This window comes from Manis javanica, chromosome 12 (genome assembly GCF_040802235.1).
Source record: "Manis javanica isolate MJ-LG chromosome 12, MJ_LKY, whole genome shotgun sequence".
NCBI lineage: Eukaryota > Metazoa > Chordata > Mammalia > Pholidota > Manidae > Manis > Manis javanica.
Genome location: NC_133167.1, coordinates 50,873,728 through 50,895,260, shown reverse-complemented (window position 1 = coordinate 50,895,260; position 21,533 = coordinate 50,873,728). Strand labels below are relative to the sequence as shown.

At 35.4% G+C, this 21,533-nt stretch overlaps 1 long non-coding RNA gene across 1 annotated transcript in view; it reads left to right on the top strand.

Moving 5' to 3' along the window:
* The first annotated feature begins 5,361 nt into the window (after positions 1-5,361).
* LOC140844760 (uncharacterized) overlaps positions 5,362-21,533 on the top strand; it is a 733,388-nt gene continuing 717,216 nt past the window's right edge. The window contains exon 1 of the long non-coding RNA XR_012123250.1: positions 5,362-5,692. This is a non-coding gene — a long non-coding RNA (uncharacterized lncRNA). The remainder of the gene's footprint in view (positions 5,693-21,533) is intronic.

The following is a 21,533-nucleotide window of genomic DNA, read 5'->3' as shown; positions in this document are numbered from 1 at the left end:
AGTGGACAATCACTCAAACAGTCAGTGATGTTCTTATTGAAGCATTGGCCCTGTTAGCCTAGCTCCAATGTCCCATTATTGGGGAGAAGGTTCTTATATTGCACTTACCCAAGTTGTGATTTAGTTTTCTTATAATCATTTGCAGTTGTGTTTGAAAGAAGCCATAATGCAATTTTTCTCAATTTTATGAGCTATTTTTAGCACTGCAAAAGCTCTGAGTTCAATTTTTCATTTTATCACTTAGTATAAGATGGGCATCCATGTTTAATCATACCCATAGATTACTTCAATTAATACAAATGTGTTACATTATGTTTAAATAAGTGAATGTCAATATGTTCCACGGTAACAGAAGTAATTGCATATTGATAACAGTCATTATTGTATGTCCTGGTCTCTAGGAGAAAATGCACTTGTATTTTTTAATAAGGTGCAATATTATAGTCTATTCTAAGATGATAGTTTTCTTTTTTATATATACAGACTATAATATTACTCTAATATAGCTAGAAGACCCTATGCATAGATAAGATGCAAAATAAAAACCTGAAAATAACAAGATTTTGTAGCCTTGTGAAACTGGGATGGATGTTATGAGTACCTCAGCAGAGCTAATAGGAAGTTGCCATTATCTGACAGACTTAGAACTTGTGTTCACTCTGCAGCTAAAGAAGATAACAGGAGCTAAGCCATTATCTTGCATTTTTGTAGTGAGATATTTTCAGATTTTGTATGGAGGCTTGTTGTGGTGTGCAAATGAGTCTGGAAAATGCTTCAGGGAAAAACACTGTCCTGTTTTCCAAGTACAACAAAAACATCGTGGATGGATGGGATGAGTATCAGAACACCCACTCACTGTGATCTGATTTTCTTAACAAATGGGTGGGTTGTCATTTAAACCACCATGACACATGACTCCAGGGGCTGCCACTCCAACTGTATCCTATATGATTAATGCCCCATCTCCTTGAGCTGTGTACTCCTGTGTGGCCATCCATGGTAGCTCTGGATGTCGCAGTATTATCTCAGCAACATCCTCAAGGATGAGCAAGGCTGGGAAAACACTTAGTTGAGAAGAGTTTTAGAAAATATCCCAGTATTCATTGTTCAGTGAATGAATGAGTACCCTTTTTTCTTTGCCATAATCTTTTCAGACTCAAGCATCTCATTATAATTGAGAGTACTGCATGCAAATATGATGTCCAGGTTTTAATTTTACCATTTTAATCTCATTTTATATGAAGTTACTTGGAGTGTATATTCCCAGTCATCAGAGAAAGGATTGTGAAAGAAAGGAATTCCTTTTGTATTTTTAGGACAAGAGCCACAACTATTTAGGAAGCCATATCAACATCCTTTACCCAGGTGGGGTTTTCTAGGAATGGAGCTTCCTGGGACCAGCATGGGGTCAGTTTTATCAAAGTAGCCATGTAGGAAAAAAGATGCTGTAAGGGATAAAGTGAAGAGAGATGAGAACATTTAGGCTTGATCCAAGTTCATCATTTCTTTCACCTCCCATTACATTGCTAAGTTTTATTGAGTGCTTGCTGTTTGCTAGTAGTGTTCAAGGTGCTTTACATGGATTAGTTCATCTAATTCTCAGAACAACCCTCCCAGGTAGGTAGTAATAACTCTGTTTTACAGGTGAGAAAAACAATGCACAGTAAGATTAAGTTGCCTAATGTTATATATCTAAGAAGTAGTTGAGGATGGATTAAAACTCAGGGAGTCTGACCCCAGATCCTAGGCTGTTTAATACTCTACTCTACTGCCTCTGGTAGTTGATAACTTTTTCCACCTTGGAGAAAGAATAAGAGGTGAGGTAGAAAGAAAAAAGACTCAAGGTTTTCCTTGAGCTTTGATGTATGGGGAAGCACACTAACATATCACAGGTGTTGCAGAAATGAACATATCTAGGATAGTGTGGTGAATTTGAATTACTGTCTTCAGGAGTACTATTAAATATCTTATGGGCAATATATACTTCCCTGTTTCTTGACTTTGGACTTGACCATATGATGTTCTTCGGCCAATGGAATGTTGGTGGATATGATATGAGGAAAACGTGCAAATGTGCTTGTGTTGTTGAGTTTGTTTTCTTGCACTCCCCACTCATGAGAGGGACTTGCCTTGGGTAGCTAGGGAGTGAGTGCACTTGAATATACGCTGCTACCTAGAGCCAATCCCACTGAGTCACAGTCTATGCAAGCCAAACCCTGGCTGATGAATGTTTACAAATTAAACATTGTATGCCATTGAGGTTTGGTTTGTTAGGCAGTATTATTGAGTAATTCGGTATAATTTATGGCTATTCCTGAGATCTCATTAAATAATAATATTCCTTCTCAAAATTTAACACAAATATCCAACTTTACTGCCCCAAGGTTGCACCAACAAAACATTAACTTTAAAAATATTATCTGTTTAGAAGAGAGTAATCATTAAATAATTGGAGAATGAGTAGGAAATAGGAATGATGAAATAGGCAATCCCTGAGGCTGGAGAAGGCATAACAAATGTATATATAATATTAAACTAGAAATGATTAAAGAACAAATACTGAAAACATAATGAGCTCAAATTGAATGGTCTGCAAATAAGTTGGTGGGAGTAGGTGAAGACTTATTTTCAATTGCTATTTCATTTCCTTTTTTTCTAACTTTGGCTCTACCAGAGTCTACTACCTAGGGAACCTGTGTTTGTATGTCTTTTGACTTTTTATAACCAAGTGTTTGTAAAAATTTAAGATTTGTCTTGAAATTTACTTGGAGAATTCAATGGAGGATTATCTCATTAACAGTTCCTATAATTACATTCATTCCCACAACAATTACTTACCAACTTGTTTGAAAAAGTCACTTAAAGTACAACCTCTTTTTTAACATTTGGCCTTCTTAGGGCTAGTTATATGGCTAGGTATATGCGTTGGTGCTGGTGCTATGGGTGTTGATGGTATCCTTTCTGTGTGTGTGTGTGTGTGTGTGGTGTTCTTTTATACTTAGGCTGGTGGGAAAAGAGAAAAAAAAGCTTCGAAGATTCTTTGGTATGTGAAGTTTGCCAGTGTGGAGGAGAGCTAAGTTGCTCTGTATAAAAATGTGAGTACATTTGATAGGTCAAGCTATCTTTAGTAAGAGAACAAATTAAGTAAGAGTCAGGGTAGCTAAAAACTGAGACACAAGCATATCTAATATTCAATTTAAGTTTCCTTAAATGTGCCTCTCAAAAGTAAAACTTTGTCCTAAACCTTCAGTAGAATTTGCAACTCATGGAAAATGTCACTTCAAGTGACTTTATGGTAGTGGGCTGGAGATGGGGTGGGTAAAATGAAAATTGAGGGAAGGTATGTATCTGAGTCAGTGAAGAGTAGAAAGAAGAGCATATCTGTGAGTGCTGATATGAGTTTGAGATTTAAAGGTCCATGGAAGCACTGTTTGCCTGTGGGGACAGTCCTTCTCAGCTGTGGCTGAATTTACTTGGGCAGCTTTAAAAAAGACACTGATGCCTTTATCCCACCTTCTTCAGATATTCTGATGTATTTAGTTGTGGCTGTGGGAATTAAAAAAAAGAAAAAAAACGCAGGTGATTTTAATTTGCAACAAATTTTGAGCATGACTGTCCTTGTCTGCTGCAAAGTTCTCCACCACAGCTACACAGTAGAATCACCTAGGGAGTAAGTCCTAACTTCAGTAGCCTATCCCCAGAGGTTCTGGTTTAATTACTCTTGGGATGGAGAAAGGTATCAGATACTTTCATAGCTTTCCAGTTAAAACTCAATGTACAACTGGAGTCAGATGGGAACCCCAGAACATTGTAATAGGACTCTGTATGCTAATACTTGGAAAGGGCCCCCCAGTGAGTACAGGATGGTATAGGAGGGGGAGACATTAGGCCCCTTCTGGGAATATACAACATATTCTTCACTCTAGTTAAAGTGCTGGAATTCCCATATCCCCAAACTCAGGTAGCTTAAAGTAATAGGGAAACAGCACAGTACCGGTGCTTCATCTGGATTCGCAGGTGCTGTGTGCCCAGGATTACATTTAGAGTTGAAACTGATTGTGTGAAAATGAGCCTTTAGAAATCCAATAATTTGAGATATTTGGTTGCTAGATTCAACAAATAAAAACACAAGATATTTAATTAAATTAGAATTCAGAGAAATAGCCAATACTTGCTAGTATGGGCATGTTCCATGTAATTGGGGCATACTTCCACTAAATATTTCTTGTTTGTCTGATTCAAATTTAATTCTGTGCCCTGTATTTTATTGGAAATCCTAGGGATAGGGAGCCTGATTTTGTCACTTAAATGTAAGACATAATGGGATCTTAGTCCTAAATAAGAAAAAGTTTAGAAAGCACCTACTGTGTTTTGTGCAGGAGAACATGATAGATAAATCTTGTGGAAGAGCCTAATTTCCTAAGATTTTTTTCTTGGATTTTAGGAGTTTATGATATACTAATTCAGAAACAAGTGAAGGAGCATTTGTGTATAATCACTAAACCTTTCCAAGTGCTCTGACCTGCTGTTTAGCTCAAAATCCCATTTCCAAACTGCATGGTTCCATGTCATAGTGGAAGCACCAGAGAACACCAAAAATCCAAAAAAAATGTTTTTTTTGCAAATAATTTTGGGGTAATTTAAAATTTCATATTTCAAATCCATAATTGTCTTTTCCCCTGAATACACATTTCTTGAAGTAGAAAAAGTCCTTGGTATTCTTTAGAAAGTAAAATAGAATCCTCACTCTCAGATTAGTCCAGTAACTTTCGAGTTACACATTTCTTTTTTAGGACTTTTCATCTCAACTATGTAGAAATTCATAGCATGAATAAAAACATACAATTAGTGAACATAGAGGAGATTAACATATTAAACATTTAGTCCTAGATAGAAAAAACAACCCCCCAAATCCTCTGAAACATTGCAAGATTAGTTCTGAATTCCAACAGGAATATAATTGCAAAATAAATTTAGAGACATTCTTTGATTCTCTTTAGAAAGTAAAATGAAAATAGATAAAAAATAGACTAATAGATGTCAATATTCAGTAATGGTACTCAGGACTAAATGACTATAAGAGAATATAATACTGATCCACAGAAAATCACTTACCATTTCTGATATTTACATACTGATATAACTTTTAATTAGGGCTGTTGAAAATATGAATGAAAGGAAAGAAAAAACCCTGGAATGCATGTAGGATATTTAGAAACCTGGATAGGAAATTGAAGGTCTTAGGGACACAGGTGGTGGTTTAATTTCTTCTAATTGAAGGTCATGACTTTGGAAGATAAAGAAGGAACTGAGAAGTGAACAGCTGGCTCTGTAGATGTGTCAAAGAACAGAATTTAGTTTTCTGGACCGTGATGCATGATACTAAACTAATGCTCCTGGCAAAAGAAAGAGTACATCTAATAAAGAGTGGGAAGAACATGCTTGGCAGAGGATTTGCTGACCAGAACAGGAAGGCATTGATGTATGAGCAGGGCAGAGGAAAAGGACTGTACAGGCTGTTAAATTATACTCTACGGAGGAAAACAGGCTGACTTAGGAAGAGTAAAAATAGTGGAGAGATGATTAGTAAATCAAGAGGATAACAGAAAAGAAGATAAAGGAGTAATAGTTGTGCCTTTATGTTTATAGGCATATTCGCATAGTATGGCTAATGGAACCTTCTAAATAAAATGTAAGTAACATTGGAAGTTTTTCATTAGGACTTAATGGGGATGAGAGCCCTGGCTGGGGAAAACGATTTGATCCTGAAGTTCGAAGTTGTTAACTGTTTCTAGCAAAGATACTGTTCAACATAGAGATACGCGTGGTAGGGCCTAAAGAATTGGCCAGTGAATTCCTCAGTAATAGAGACTGTCTAATTAAGGTCCTATTTTAATACTTTGAAACTTTTCTTGTCCCTTTCATCTTGATAATCTTACTTCCTTGAGGCAGTGCTAAATGGGGATACTTCAAATGTTTAAGATGTTTACATTGAAGAAATACATAATGTTTTATAAAATACCGTAACAGGTATGTTTTAATTTCAGCTAGATTTATATTTTGGTAAATTTGTGCTGAAGTCATTGCATTAAAGTCATTAAATCTTCATACGGATGCCTGACAATAACCACATATTTCTAGAAGGGCATATTTATTGGAAAAACCAACAATCTATTAAATAAACTCTCTGGAAGGCTCTTCTACCAACAGTGGAGTTGCCTTAAGACAACTAATACCTCAAATCCTCCTTTCCTAGGTCTGTGAAACAGGAATAGTAAATTGTACCTATTTATTTCATGAAGTTTTCCAATGATTACATATTCATAAAGTATTTTCCTTAGTACCTGAAGAATGCTATGTCCTCAATAAATGTTTGTCAGAAGTGATTTTTACACAATTATTGAAATCTTGGAATCTTGGATAGAAGCAGAGTGACATTACAGAGTGAAGATAGGAGAGAAACAAGTAAATAGAAAATATTTATAGACTTCTGGGACAGAGTCTTTCCCTCATATCTGCTAATCATCTAGAGAGTGTTTGACACATAGTAGGTAATCAAATGAATGCATAAATACTATTATTCATTCCATATTTACTTCATTTCTTTCATCATCTAACAAGAAAAATAACTGAGCCTTAAAGAAGTCATAGAGGAGGAACATTTTTAAGAAAGAAGTGTAACTATTTACTTGAATAGTTGTGGGCATTTGGGTTTTTTGATACAATAATCTGTGATATACTTAAAGAGGCTAAGGAAGGATGACTCTGGTGGAGAAGCTTATTATTTCATATGGATGTAGAGTAGTATTTTGGCTTACATTAAAAATGAATGAGACCTCAAGATAATCTCTAAGCACTGGCATTCCCTAGTTTGTGATGTCCCTGTGACCTGAGGTGTTGCTGAAGTAGTGGAGTTTCTGTGTGGAAGTAGTGGTAGATGCTGGTAACAAAACCCTTAAGTAGAGCAGGCTACCACCGCTAATGACTTATTTCCCTATTCTGGGCATCCTGGCCATATTGAGATAGGTGGAGAACACAGCTATAATGCTGAAATATTCCAGGAATGATTGTAAATACAATTAAAGGCATCATTGTTTTGTTGATCAGGAGCCTGTCTTTTCAGAGTCTAAGGAGGAATGAGGGGAATTAAATAATTTTTTCAAACCATTCTGGAGCTTAAGATAATCATAGCAGTTAGGGTTCTAGATGCAAGCAATAGGAACTGACCATGGCTAAAAAATGAATTTGGTAAAAGTGTCCTGGGGAGCTCATGAAAACTGTGGGGAGGTGAGAGAAGAAGGGTTGAAATAGGACTGCAGTCAGGACTGTAACTCAGACACTGTCACAGAAACTGTCCAGTGCTTGGACAGTAGTGCTGTGGCAGCCTGACTGGTTATATACACATTGCAGGCCTGGTGAATTGAAACACTAAATGAAATCATAAGACAAATTGAGATTTTCTTTATTTTAGAGCCATAGTAACATCACTAGATTATATAAAATAGCCTCATTTAGAAGTAATTGAATTAAATGGGGGTGATTTTTAAAAATGAAAGCATTATATTGTAACAATGATAACTAGTATAATATTGAAGTAGATACTAAAATAAAAATTGCTTCCCACCTATAATATCACAGTACAGAGGTATCTTCTATTAAAAGTTTGAAGTGTGTCTTCCCATCCATGTAAGATAACATAAATTAACATGTAGGACTGTGAGGTACAAGCTGCTCTATAACCTGATTCTGTACCCAATAGATTATGTACTTTGGTTCATTTCAGTTCATATAGTTCTGATTGTTTTAGACACTCCCCAGGATTTAATTGTTGAAAAAAACTGCAATTTCTTCAAAGAAACTGTAACTGATTGTTTCAATTAGGTTGTTTCTAATTACAATTCTATTTTGTTAAACACTTTCACATACACTTTGGGTACTTGTGTGCTTCTATTGGTTAAGTTTCTGGGAGTAGAACTATTGGGCCAAAGGAGGAGCATATTTAGGAATTTGTGAGTTATTACTAATTGGTTTCATTGAAATTTGGTTTACTTTGCAATCACAGCAACGGAATATTAGAGGGCCAAATTCTCCATAATTTGAATAGATTTAATATTCTTATTAAAAGAATTAAACTATGGCACTAATCATTTACAGTATCCAAGACATGGAAGCAACCAAAGTGTCCATCAATAGATGAATGGATAAAGAAGATTGACACATATACACAATGGAAGGAATATTATTCAGTCATAAAAAGAAAGAAATCCTGCCATTTGCAACAGCATGGATGGACCTAGAGGGTATTATGCTAAATGAAATAAGTCAAGTAGAGAAAGAAAAGTACCATATGAATTTACTTATTTCTGGAATATAAAAACAGAACAAAACAAAATGAACAAAATAGCAACAGACTCATAGACATTGAGAAGTGACTGGTAGTTACCATGGAGGAGAGGTTGCGGTAGGTGGGTGGGGAGTGTGAGGGGAATAAAGGGGCACAAAAATTCTCAGTCATAATGTAGGTTGGCCACATTATGGTTGTGATAGTACATGATGTAGTACATCATGGGGAATATAGCTAGTGGTTCTGTAACATCTTCCAATGTTGACAGATAGTAAGTGCATTAGTGGGGGTGAGGATTTAATAATATAGGTAACTGTTGAACTGCTGTGTTGTGTACTTGAAACCAAAGTAAGATTGTATATCAATGATACTTCAATTAAAAAAGTATGGCACTAACAGGTAGGTGGAAAAAAAGATCAACTTCTCAAAAATACCAAAGGATGAATAATTTGATAATTGTAATTAAATTAGATAAGTGTTTTGCTCTTTAATAATGAAATTTCTGGGTAGGTTTTCTTTCTTAGTGAATTTGAAAGAATACTAAAACAGAATGTTTTCTTCTCAAAAGACAAAAAATGTCTTTTAAAAAATTTAACAGTATTCTGTACAAGTCTGATTTTTTCCTTTGGAAAAAAAAAGTTGGGTTGAAACTTTTGAGTTTAATGAAAGAGTAAAATGTATAAAAGTAAATTACATAAAAAGCATTTAAGAGTTTTACAAATTGTGAGAGAGTAGTTTATGTTATATATAAATAGTTCAGCCATTTCACTGCATTAAACTTGTCAATAGTACTGGGTAAACTGGCTGCTCATGTTGTTTTCTTTGAATAAATGCAAAACTTATGCAAAAATAACTTTCTTGACATTGTGCTGCTGAAATTTAATTTTCATTGATGTACTCATTTATATGTCCCACACAGGGTTAAGCATATGTGCTAATTGCATCTGGTGTTTCATTTGTCTTTCTGTTTTAGCAACAAAAATGAGAACTTGATAAAGAAAAAAGCAACCTGTGCAAGTGGTTACATCCTTGACTTTGAGTTTCATTTTTCTTTTTATCTTAAAAATAAACATTAGAAAGATGACAGGCCATTGGTGTAAACATCTCAGGAAACTTACTTGTTATTGCAGTTTGGTACATCTTTTGGGTCTAATTCCTGAAAAGATAAAAATGACATATTGAACAGAGAGAAAGTTGTTCTTAGGGTCACATAGCTGTGAGAAAGCATGTTTAGTATTTGTTTTAAATATTGTGATGAAAGGGACGATGATCATATTTCTGTTTGGTGTAATTTAAGGCCATAAGGCCATGCTTACATTTGATTGGCTCTCATGGTGCAGTGGAACGAATGTGGATTTGGGCTTCATAGGCATCTGGATTATAATTGTACTTTTTTTGTCACCTACTATCCAAGTGATTTTGGTTAATTTACTGACTTCACTGGGTCTTGTTTCCTCACTTGTACAATGGATTTAATAATACCTGTTGCAAAGGATTGGTGTGTTTGTGTGGGAAACACATGTAACGCATTTCAGATAGTACTTGGGAGGTACTCAGATGTCTATTCCTTCCCTTTAAGTAGCCACTGTGACCCTTAAAAAACCAGTGAATCATAACATTTTCTTGAGCCAATTGGCATTTCTGATCTCTACACTGAAGTAGAGAATTATTATTTCTGAATTACTGTTACAGAAGAATTTTATTTCCTCAGTGAGCTTCAGGAAGGAAATTCAGTGAAGCTTTAGTTCTTGAGTTACTATTTGTTTCTCCACTAGTCATATTTCATGTAAATAATATTCATGTTATTAGTGTAGATGTTGTGCTTTAATATTGTTACTAAAATAAAGGATCTCTTTACCTAAAACCACATCTCATTTTTATGTTCTCGCTACACCAAGGTGTTACTTTAAGCAAAAGGTGACTCAATATTTTTCTTTTATTCATTAACATTAATGATGGCATTAAGGTAGTTTCAACTATTCCCTTGCATGTTATTACAGAATATTTATATTCTTGATTTTATGTTTACATATTGTGAATATTCAACTCTTGCTAAGCACCATCGTCATGTTTATCTGCTGTGTTCCAAGTGTTGCTTGTAAAAGTCATAATTATACGGAGAGGGTCTCCTGCAAACAAACCGGTTCTTCATCACAGACTACCCTTTCTTTATTGCTCTCTTATTGGATCTTTATAGCACCAGTTCCTAGAAGCTGTTCAAAACATTTGTTATTATCCTCTAGAACTTAGCCCCACCTGTGCCCTCCTTACTCACAGAAGGTCATCTTGCTGCTCTGACGACTTTCAAACTGCCTCCATCCTCTCAATCACTCTTGTGCCCTACTTGGTATGTCCTGTGCCTGGTGCAGTGTTCAGTGAATGCTTACCATTGTTGAGTTAATGAAAATTTTCCCAAAGTGTACCTTCAATCATGTCATAATTTCATAAAAAATCTTTGGCTTCCCCTTTCCTACTTAATTATGTCAAAGCTCTTCAGCTTTGTGTTCAAATACCTTTTCTCATGTGTCTAGTGAAATATAAAGCAGAATTTGATGATAGATTCTGAAATTGTTTCCAGACTACTCAAAGTTGTAAAATTGTATCCTGGGTCCCTTGAACAATTATAATACTGTTCCCATTTGTCCTACCCAACTTAAGCCCTGATTAGAAGAAATAATTACCAATAATATGTGTGAGATTTTGTATCTGTAGCATTGTATGTTATTAGATTTCAAGTTTTTTTCCTCTTGTGCCTTATTCTAGTATCATTTTATTAATTTTATATTATTTGTATTTATTCTAATACTGAGGCCAGAGCTCACTTTCTAAGACAGAAAAGGGACTAAGAGATTTTTCTATCAGGAATGAATTTAAAGAATGTCATGGAAGACAAGGCAGAGATCATGTACAACTATGTACCAGCTGTATTCCTTTTCACAATAACTATTTCATTTTTCCAGAAATGCAGTGACTGTTATCCCCTTTTTCTAGAATAGGTCATGAGTCCTTTGGGACTTCAAGTCATTTTCCCATGGTCACACAGCCAATAAGTGACAAAATCAGAATTTGAACTCAGATCTTGCCACCAAATACAAATTTTTCTTCTACTGATGCTGCAAAATAGCTTAGACTTTCATAAATACTACAATCTAATTTGAAGGTCAGGCCCCTCTGATTTTCCCCCTATAATTTGAAGGTGAGTGGCTATTGAGGAGTGTCTCAGAGCTGCTCCCTTCGTTGGGTTTCTCGTGACCAGGGGGATGGCCTCTCCTGACTGTCACACACCCCTCAGCAAGCACACCTGGGGCACAGGGGCCGTCACACTGCTGCACCTGCCTTTGGGGTGGTGATTTCTCAGCTACAACTTTTGAGAAGCAGATCTAGCAGGTTACTCACAGTGCCACAGGCCACCTCTTCTGTTTTCCCCACAGCAGTACTGATGCTGTACTGGAACTATTGTTTCTGGGACAGGTTGCTTTTAAATGCAGTCAGAGATTAAGCAGATGGGCTGGCTCAACCTGCTCTTCTTTGTCTTTACAGCGACCTTACCTTCCCCTCCTCTCACAGTAGCTATGCCTCCAGGGGATTATTACACTTGAACTGTACTTTTGTCTTGATCCTAATTCTTCCTGGAAATTGTTTTACTTCTCTCTTCCTTTTAATCCCTCCTCCTTATCTGTGTCTCTCTTTACATTCCTGCTGACCACGGAAACTCCTAGTTCAACTTGGATGTTTGGCTTTTTTAATGGGTTATCTTTCACATTTTTCAAAACCTTAATAACGTATTACATATAAATATAGTCTAGTATTCACATGCTCCTCTAACCCCACAGCAATCCTTTGACCAGGCCTTTGTCTTGACTTTCAGTCCTTTGATACTGTGCCTCAAACTACAGTTATCTTAGGGAAAAATGACTGCAGAAGGCTGGCTTGCTTGTTCGGTATTCCTTGGGTTACTTTAAAAGTGCAGTTTAACTTGTGGCTAAGATTGATAGAGTTAATAAATGGTAGTATAGTCTTAAGTGATTAAAGCTTAGGGCAGTAGCGTTTCCCATTTGCACATAATGCTGTAGTTAATTTCGGTTCTTCAGGTGAGAACGTGGCTCCCGGTGAAATCCCACCTGCTTGAGACTTTGTAGTTGTGCAGGTCAATGGATGGAGGAGAGGTGTCTGAAGGAGTCCTTTCTTGGTCTTCTGGGAAAGACTGAGAGAAAATCTGCTGAATAAAAATAAAAGTAGGCCACATTAGAGCTGAGAACACTTCCTGAGTGGCTGTCAAGAGATCAGCCAAGTGAAACTTGGTTTATCACTTCTGGGAGCCAGGCACCTGTGAGACAATAAAGCTCTAATTGGGGAAAGCTTCAAGTTGGGTAGCCAGAAGTCATTATATGCATCTACAGTGCATGGAGATTGAGTCATTCCTACATTCGGGCTCTCCATAAACATTGATTGAACTCCCACATGTCAGATATTCTGTTCTGCCCTGAAAATACAAATGTTAGTAAAATACAATTCTCATTCTCAGGAAAAGAGAATTAACATTTTCTGGGAACCAATAATATGGTCAGAACATGATTTCATTTCTTTATGCATATTTAATTCTCCACATAACTGTAAGAAGTGGGTATTAACTTGATTCTATAGCAAAAAAAAATAAATTCTAGATTCAAGATAGTAGAAGGTTAGGATTCTAGCCAAGATCTCTGTAATTTCTGCAATTGGAGTTCTTCCAAAGGGGTGTATGTAAATAGACATTTGAATATTTCATGACAAATAGCCCAAGTTATGAATAAAGTGTAGTGGAGCTAATAGGAAAAGGTGATTTCACAGAACTGGTGGTATTTCAGCTGGGTTTAAAAGGCTGAGAATAAACTGCTTAGGAAAAGAAAGGGGGAAGAACATTCGAAGGAGAGGCGGTGTCCTGGCCAAATGGAGTTTAGTCTTGGCATCCTTTGTAACAGTGTTAGCAGGTGGGCAACCCTGGTAGTGTCCAGGAGTGCCTTGCTTGGCTTCCTCTCACTGAAACAGACCCTATCCTGACTGAACATTTCTTCAGTCTGTGTGTTTATGCCTCGGATACCTAAGACTGGCCGCATAAATTTTGGAGAACCTTGTTCTAAGTTAAGAAATTCAGGAAGGCAACAGCAGAACATGAAAGCAAGCGCGGGAGATAACGACGAAGCCGCCCTGGGTTGCCCTGAGAGCGTCGGCAGGGCTGGGAGGACGCGTCCTGCCGTCTTTGGCGACCCTCAGGGAGCTGTATGAGTTGTAGCTCTAACTTAACTGATGTTATATGTATGGAAAGGACAGTCTATCCACACAGTCTGCTCAATACACATATGTCCAGTACTAAGTTCATGTCTCTTCTTATATATCTGAGGAAAGACTTTGCAGAGAACATAAAGGCTTTAATTTTTACTTTTAATTGTCTCTATCAGAGTGAAGCATTTCATCAATGTAAATACCTAAAAATAATTGACATCAGTTAATATACAATCTAGTTTAAGAAATAAGTCTACAGATGAAGTCCAAACCCCTTTTTAATATCTTCTCTGATCATATTTTCTACTCTAGTACAATTCCAGGGTATTACTATTAATGAATTTTATATTTTGATGTTCCTTTGTGTTTTTAGTACACTTGTATGTGTGTCTAAAAACATAATACATATTTTCGAATTCATTCAACAAGTATGTATTGAACACCTACTATATCTATGGTGTTCTCTGCTTTGGAGAACATGGATGTGAGTGAACATGCATAAATGGAAAAGATCCTCTAATAAAGTAGAAAAAAAACACTTAAAGTATCAACAGAAATTAATACTCAGTAAACTTAAGTATAGTATCTGTATGAGGAACACAAAAATAGGTTTCATAAGATAGATAAAATACATTTTTGGATATGAAGACTTGTCAACAATATTGTAAATCTCCTTAAGTTTATTATAAATTTAAGATAATCCAGATAAAAATGCCAACTCTTTTTCCCCCTGGAACTAGAGGAGATGGTTCTAAATGCATCTACACTAGGAAGAATAGCCATGAGAACACTGAAATAAAAAAGGGCAATGTGTGGTGTGGTTGAGTAGTATTAGATATTAAAACATACCATGAAGCTTTAATTAAAATAAGATCAAATTAATGAAACAGATCAAATGGAAATTTAGTATATGATACTGGTGGTATCTCAAGTCTGAGAAGTAAATATGAAACTCTTCTTAAATGATTCTGAGATACCAAGATAACCACATGGGAAAGGGTGAGTTTAGACTCATACCTAACTTCATATATCAAGCTCAGTTAAAAACTCATGAAGAGTCTGGATTTAAACAGTGAAACCAAACCTTAGAATGAAGAGCTTTCTATGTCTAAAATCTAGAATACACAAAATTAATTAATCTGATTATATTAAAAAATATTCTGTATGGCAGAAAGCATGATAAACAAAAACAGAATCAAATGACAGACTGAATATTTTTGCTAGTTATGTTACAGAAGGCTAATTGTCTATGTATATAAATCAGAAAGAAAAGAATAACCTAATTAAAAAGAATGGACAAAGGACAGGGCAAAATAAATCACAGGAAAGAAAGTACAAATAGCACATGTGCATTTGAAAAGATGTTCAACCTCATTCATAATAAAATGAATAAAAATTAACTGTAGTAATGAACAATTTAACTCTCCAAGTGGGAAAAATAAAGAAGCTCAAAAAATAATTCTAATGGACATGTAATTTCTGGGAGGAGTTTAAAATGATACACCACCTATGGGGGACGATTTGGCAGTATCTAAGAACATCACCAATATTTTAATCCCTAAATCTGACAGTCTTCTAGAAATGTATACTATAGTTATTATGCCTGAATAAGTACAAAATTTCATGTATGTCAGGATATTCATTGTACTTGATACCTGAGTCATTCAGCAAAGAGAACTGGTTGAGTAGACTATGGTACAGCTATGTAGTAGAATAAAAGTATTTTAAAGAAGAATGAGGACATTATGTATTATTTAAAAGGAAAGGATATATTACTAAGCCAAAATACACTGGGCAAAAATCAATGAACAATAGCATGTTGTATGTTAATTCTTGAGTAAAATAATAGGAGGTAAGTACTTGTTAATATGAGGGTAAGACATTTATGAGAACAGTTACCTATAAGGGATGAGAAGGAGGTGGCATAGGGAAGCAAGCCTTCTCTATGTATTTTTCCACATATTTGTAACTGAAATAATATAATGCATTACTTCTTAGATTGCATACAATTGTGAGAAATAATACAGAAAGATTCCTCCATCATCCCATTTATTCTAATGGTAATATTTTACATAACTACAGCTCAGTATCACAACCAGAAAATTGGTATTGACACAATCTATCAGCTTTGTTCAGATTTCACCAGTTTTACATGCACTCATTTGTGTGTGTGTGTTCTTTGTGATTTTATCACATGTGTAGGTTCATATGATCACCACAGTCAAGACACAGAACAGTTTTGCTGCAAAAATCAATTATGCAGCTCCTTTATAATCCCAGATACCTTCATTCCTTGTCTGGTAACTGCTAATTGTTCTCCATCTCTATGATGCTGTCCTTTCAAGAATGCTATATAAGTGGAATTACAGTATTTAATTTTTAAAACTGGCTTTTTGAAAACACAGCAAAGTTCTCTTGAAATTCATCCAAGTTGTTGCATGTATCAATAGCTTATTCTTTCTTATTACTGAGTAATATCCAAAGTATGGATGTACCAAAGTCTAACTATTCTCCTGTTGGAGGACATCTGGATTGTATTTATTTCTTGGCTATCACAAATAAAGCTAACATGAACATTCCTAAACAGATTTTTGTGTGAATTTCAGTTCCCTGGGATAAATGCCAGGAGAGCAACTACTAGGTTAAATGTTAAGTACCATATATATTTAGTTTTGTAAGAAACTCATACTCTTTTATATTTTTATAGAGTGGCTTTACCATTTTGAATTCCCAGTAACAATGTGTGACTGATACAATTTCTCAACATTCTTTCCGTCTCTTGATGTTAATAACTAATTTATTTTTTATTTTAGCTCTGCTGATAAGTATGTAGTGACATCTCATTGTGGTTTTAATTTGCATTAATTAGCCATTTCCCTAATGGCTAATGATGGTTGAAAATATTTTCATGTGCTTATTTACCATTGGTATGTCTTTTTCAGTAAATTATCTCGATGGTTTTTGCTCATTTTCTAATTGGATTTTTTTCTCTGTTGAGTTTTGAGAGTTCTTTATGTATTCTAAATACAAGTCCTATCTTGGGTATGTGGTTGAAAAGTATTCTCTCTCAGTTTGTACCTCTCCATCCTCTTTACAGGATCTTTTGAGAAGGAAAAGTCTTACATTTTGATATGATTCTGTTTATCTATTTTTTTCTTTTATGGATTATATTTCTGGTGTTAAGTCTAACACCAGCTAGCTTCAGGGACTGAAGATTTTTTTGTCCCATCTTTTCCCTTAAAAGTTTCACAGTTTTATAATTTACATTTAAGTCTTTGATCCATTTTGAATTAACTTACATATAAAGGTATGAAGTTAGGTTAAATTTCTTTCTTTTTTTTTTCTTCTAAGCCTATAGATATCCAACTGGTCCTGCACCATTGCTGAAAAGGTTGACCTTCCTCCACTGAGTTATGTCTGTACCTTTGTCAAATATCAGTTCAGTACCTTTATGTGGGTCTATATATATGAACTCTGTTCTGCTTAGTTGATTGATGTGATCATTCCTCTGCCAATACCATACTGTTTTGATTACTGTAGTCATGTAGTGAGCCTTAACTTGCGTGGAATGATGCTTCCCATTTTACTCTTTTTCAAAAAAAAATTTTTTTTAACAATGGTGATGTGGCATTTAAAAAATTTGATATCATTAATATACAATTACATGAGCAACATTGTGGTTACTGAATTCCACCCATTATCTAGTTCCCACCACATACCCCGTTATAGTTGCTGTCCATCAGTATAGTAAGATGCTATAGAGTCACTACTTGTCTTCTCTGTGCTATACTGCCTTCCCCATGTCCCCCCTACATTATGTGTGCTAATCCTAATGCCCCTCATATCCCCTTATCCCTCCCTTCCCACCCATCCTCCCCCAAACCTTTTGGTAACCACTTGTCCGTTCTTGGAGTCTGTGAGTCTGCTGTTATTTTGTTCCTTCATTTTTGCTTTGTTGTTATAGTCTAAAAATGAGGGAAATCATTTGGTATTTGTCTTTCTCCACCTGACTTATTTCACTGAGCATAATACACTCTAGCTCCATCCATGTTGAAAGTGGCAGGATTTGTTTCTTTCTTATGGCTGAATAATATTCCATTGTGTATATGTACCACATCTTCTTTATCCATTCATCTACTGATGGACACTTAGGTTGCTTCCATATCTTAGCTATTGTAAATAGCACTACGATAAACATAGGGGTGCATCTGTCATTTTGAAACTGGGATCCTGCATTCTTAGGGTAAATTCCTAGGAATGGAATTCCTGGGTCAAATGTTATTTCTATTTTTATATTTTTGAGGACCCTCCATACTGCTTTTCACTTATTTACATTCCTACCAGCAGTGTAGGTGTGTTCCCCTTTCTCCACATCCTTGCCAACATTTGTTGTTGTTTGTTTTTTGAATGGTGGCCATCCTACCTGGTGTGAGATGATATCTCATTTTGGTTTTAATTTGCATTTCTCTGATGATTAACAATGTGGAACATCTTTTCATGTCCCTGTTGGCCATCTGAATTTCTTTGGAGAAGTGTCTATTCATATCCTCTGCTCATTTTTTAATTGGATTATTTACTTTTTGTTTGTTGAGGTGCATGAGCTCTTTATATATTTTGGATGTCAACCCCTTATCAGATACGTCATTTATAAATATATTCTCCCATACTGTAGGATGCCTTTATGTTCTACTGATGGTGTCCTTTGCTGTACAGAAGACTTTTAGTTTGATATACTCCCACTTGTTCATTTTTTGCTTTTGTTTCCCTTGGCCATAGAGATATTCTTATGAAGAAGTTGCTCATGTTTATTTTCAAGAGATTTTTGCCTATGTTTTCTTCTAAGAGTTTTATGGTTTCATGAGTTATATTCAGGCCTTTCATCCATTTCAAGTTTACTTTTGTGTATGGAATTAGATAGTAATCCAGTTTAATTCTCTTACATGTATGTGTCCAGTTTTGCCAACACCAGCTGTTGAAGAGGCTGTCATTTCCTCATTGTATATCCATGGCTCCTTTATCATATATTAATTGACCACATATGCTTAGGTTAATATCTGGATTCTCTATTCTGTTCCACAGGTCTATGGGTCTGTTCTTGTGCCATCACCAAATTGTCTTGATTACTGTGACTTTGTAGTAGAGCTTGAAGTTGAGAAGTGAGATCCACCCTGCTTAATTCTTCCTTCTCAGGGTTGCTTTGGCTATTCAGGGTCTTTTGTGGTTCCATGTGAATTTTAGAACTATTTTTTCCAGTTTGTTGAAGAATGCTTTTGGTATTTTGATAGGGATTGGATTGAATCTGTAGATTGCTTTAGGCAGGGTGACCATTTTGACAATATTAATTCTTCTTACTCAAGAGCATGGGATGAATTTCCATTTATTAGTGTCCTCTTTAATATCTCTTAAGAGTGTCTTGTAGTTTTTAGGATATCGGTCTTTCACTTGCTTGGTTAGGTTTATTCCTATGTATTTTATAATTTTTGATGCAATTGTGAATGGAATTGTTTTCCTGATTTCTCTTTCTGGTAGTTAATCATTAGTAAATAGGAATGCAACAGATTTCTGCATATTAATTTTGTATCCTGCAACTTTGCTGAATTTAGATATTAGTTCTAGTAGTTTGGAGTGGATTCTTTAGGGTTTTTAATGTATAATATCATTTCATCTGCAAACAGTGACGGTTGGTATCTTCCTTACCAATCTGGATGCCTTTTATTTCTTTGTGTTGTCTGATTGCCATGGGTAGGACCTCCAATACGACATTGATTAAAAGCAGGGGGAGTGGGCATCCTTGTCTTTTTCCTGATTGTAGAGGAAAAGCTTTGAGCATCTTGCTGTTAAGTATGATGGTGACTGTGGGTTTGTCATATATGGCCTTTATTATGTTGAGGTACTTGCCCTCTATACCCATTTTGTTGAGAGTTTTTATCATGAGTGGATGTTGAATTTTGTTGAGTGCTTTTTCAACATTTGTGGAGAAGATCATGTGGTTTCTGTCCTTCCTTTTGTTTATGTGGTAGATGATGTGGATGGATTTTCAAATCTTGTACCACCCTGCATTGCTTAGATGAATCCCACTTGATCATGGTGTATGATTCTCTTGATGTATTTTTGAATTCAGTTTACTAATATTTTGTTGAGGATTTTTGCATCTATGTTCATCAGGGATATGGGTCTGTAGTTTTCTTTTTTTGTGGTGTCCTTGCCTGGTTTAGGTATTAGAGTAATGCTGGCTTCACAGAATGAGTTTGGGTGTATTCTTCTATTTTTTGGAAAACTTTAAAGAGGGTGGGTATTATGTCTTCTCTGTATGTCTGATAAAATTCAGTACTGAATCTACCTGGTCTGGAGGTTTTTTCTTGGGTAGTTTTTTGATTACCAATTCAATTTCATTGCTGGTAATTGGTCTGTTTAGATTTTCTGTTTCTTCTTGGGTCAGCCTTGGAAGGTTGTGTTTTTCTAGAAAGTTGTCCATTTCTTCTAGGTTATCCAGTTTGTTAGCATATAGTTTTTCATAGTATTCTTTAATACTTCTTTGTATTTCTGTGGTGTCCATAGTGATTTTTCCTTTCTCATTTCTGATTCTGTTTATGTGTGTAGATTCTCTTTTTTTCTTAATAAATTTGGCTACACGTTCATCTATTTTGCTTATTTTCTCAAAGAACCAGTGCTGCGTTTCAGTAATTTTTTCTATTTTTTATTCTTCTCAATTTTATTTATTTCTTCTCTGATATTTACTATATCCATTCTTTAATTGACTTTGGGCCTCATTTATTTTTCTTCTTCCAGTTTCAATAATTGTGACTTTAGACTATTCACTTGGGATTGTCCTTCCTTCTCTAAAAAGGCCTGGATTGCTATATACTTTTCTCTTAGAACTGCCTTTACTGTGTCCCACAGAATTTGGGGTGTTGTGCTGTTGTTTTCATTTGTCTCCATATATTGCTTGATCTCTCTTTTAATTTGGTCATTGATCCATTGATTATTTAGGAGCATGTTGTTAAGCCTCCATGTGTTTGTGAGCCTTTTTGCTTTCTTTATACAATTTATTTCTAGTTTTATACCTTTGTGATCTGAGAAGTTGGTTGGTACAATTTCTATCTTTCTGAATTTACTGTGGCTCTTTTTGTGGTGTAGTATGTGGTCTATTCTGGAAAATGTTCCATGTGCACTGGAGAAGAATGTGTATCCTGCTTCTTTTGGGTGGAATGTTCTATAGATGTCTATTAGGTCCATCTGTTCTAATGTGTTGTTCAGTGCCTCTGTGTCATTACTTATTTTCTGTTTGGTTGATCTGTCCTTTGGAGTGAGTGGTGTGTTGAAGTTTCCTAAAATGATTGCATTGCATTCTATTTCCTCCTTTAATCCTGTTAGTATTTGTTTCACATATGTAGGTGATCTGTGTTGGGTACACAGATACTTATAATGGTTATATCCTCTTGTTGGACTGACCCCTTTATCATTATGTAATGTCTTTGTTTGTCTCTTGTTACTTTGTTTGTTTTGAAGTCTATTTTGTCTGATACAAGTACTGTAACACCTACTTTTTTCTCCCTGTTGTTTGCATGAAATATTTTTCCATCCCTTCACTTTTAGTCTGTGTATGTCTTTGGGTTTGAAGTGAGTCTCTTGTAGGCAGCATATAGATGGTTCTTGCTTTTTTCCATTCTGTAAATCTGTGTCTTTTGATTGGTATATTCAGTCCATTTACATTTAGGGTTATTATTGATAGCTATGTACTTACTGCCATTGCAGGTTTTGGATTCATGATTACCGAAGGTTCAAGGGTAGCTTATTTACTATCTAACTGCCTAACTTAACTCACTTATTACTCTTTTATAAACACAGTCTGATGATTATTTCTCCCCCTTCTTTTTCTTCCTCCTCCACTGTTTATATGTTAGGTGTTTTATTCTGTGGTGTTTGT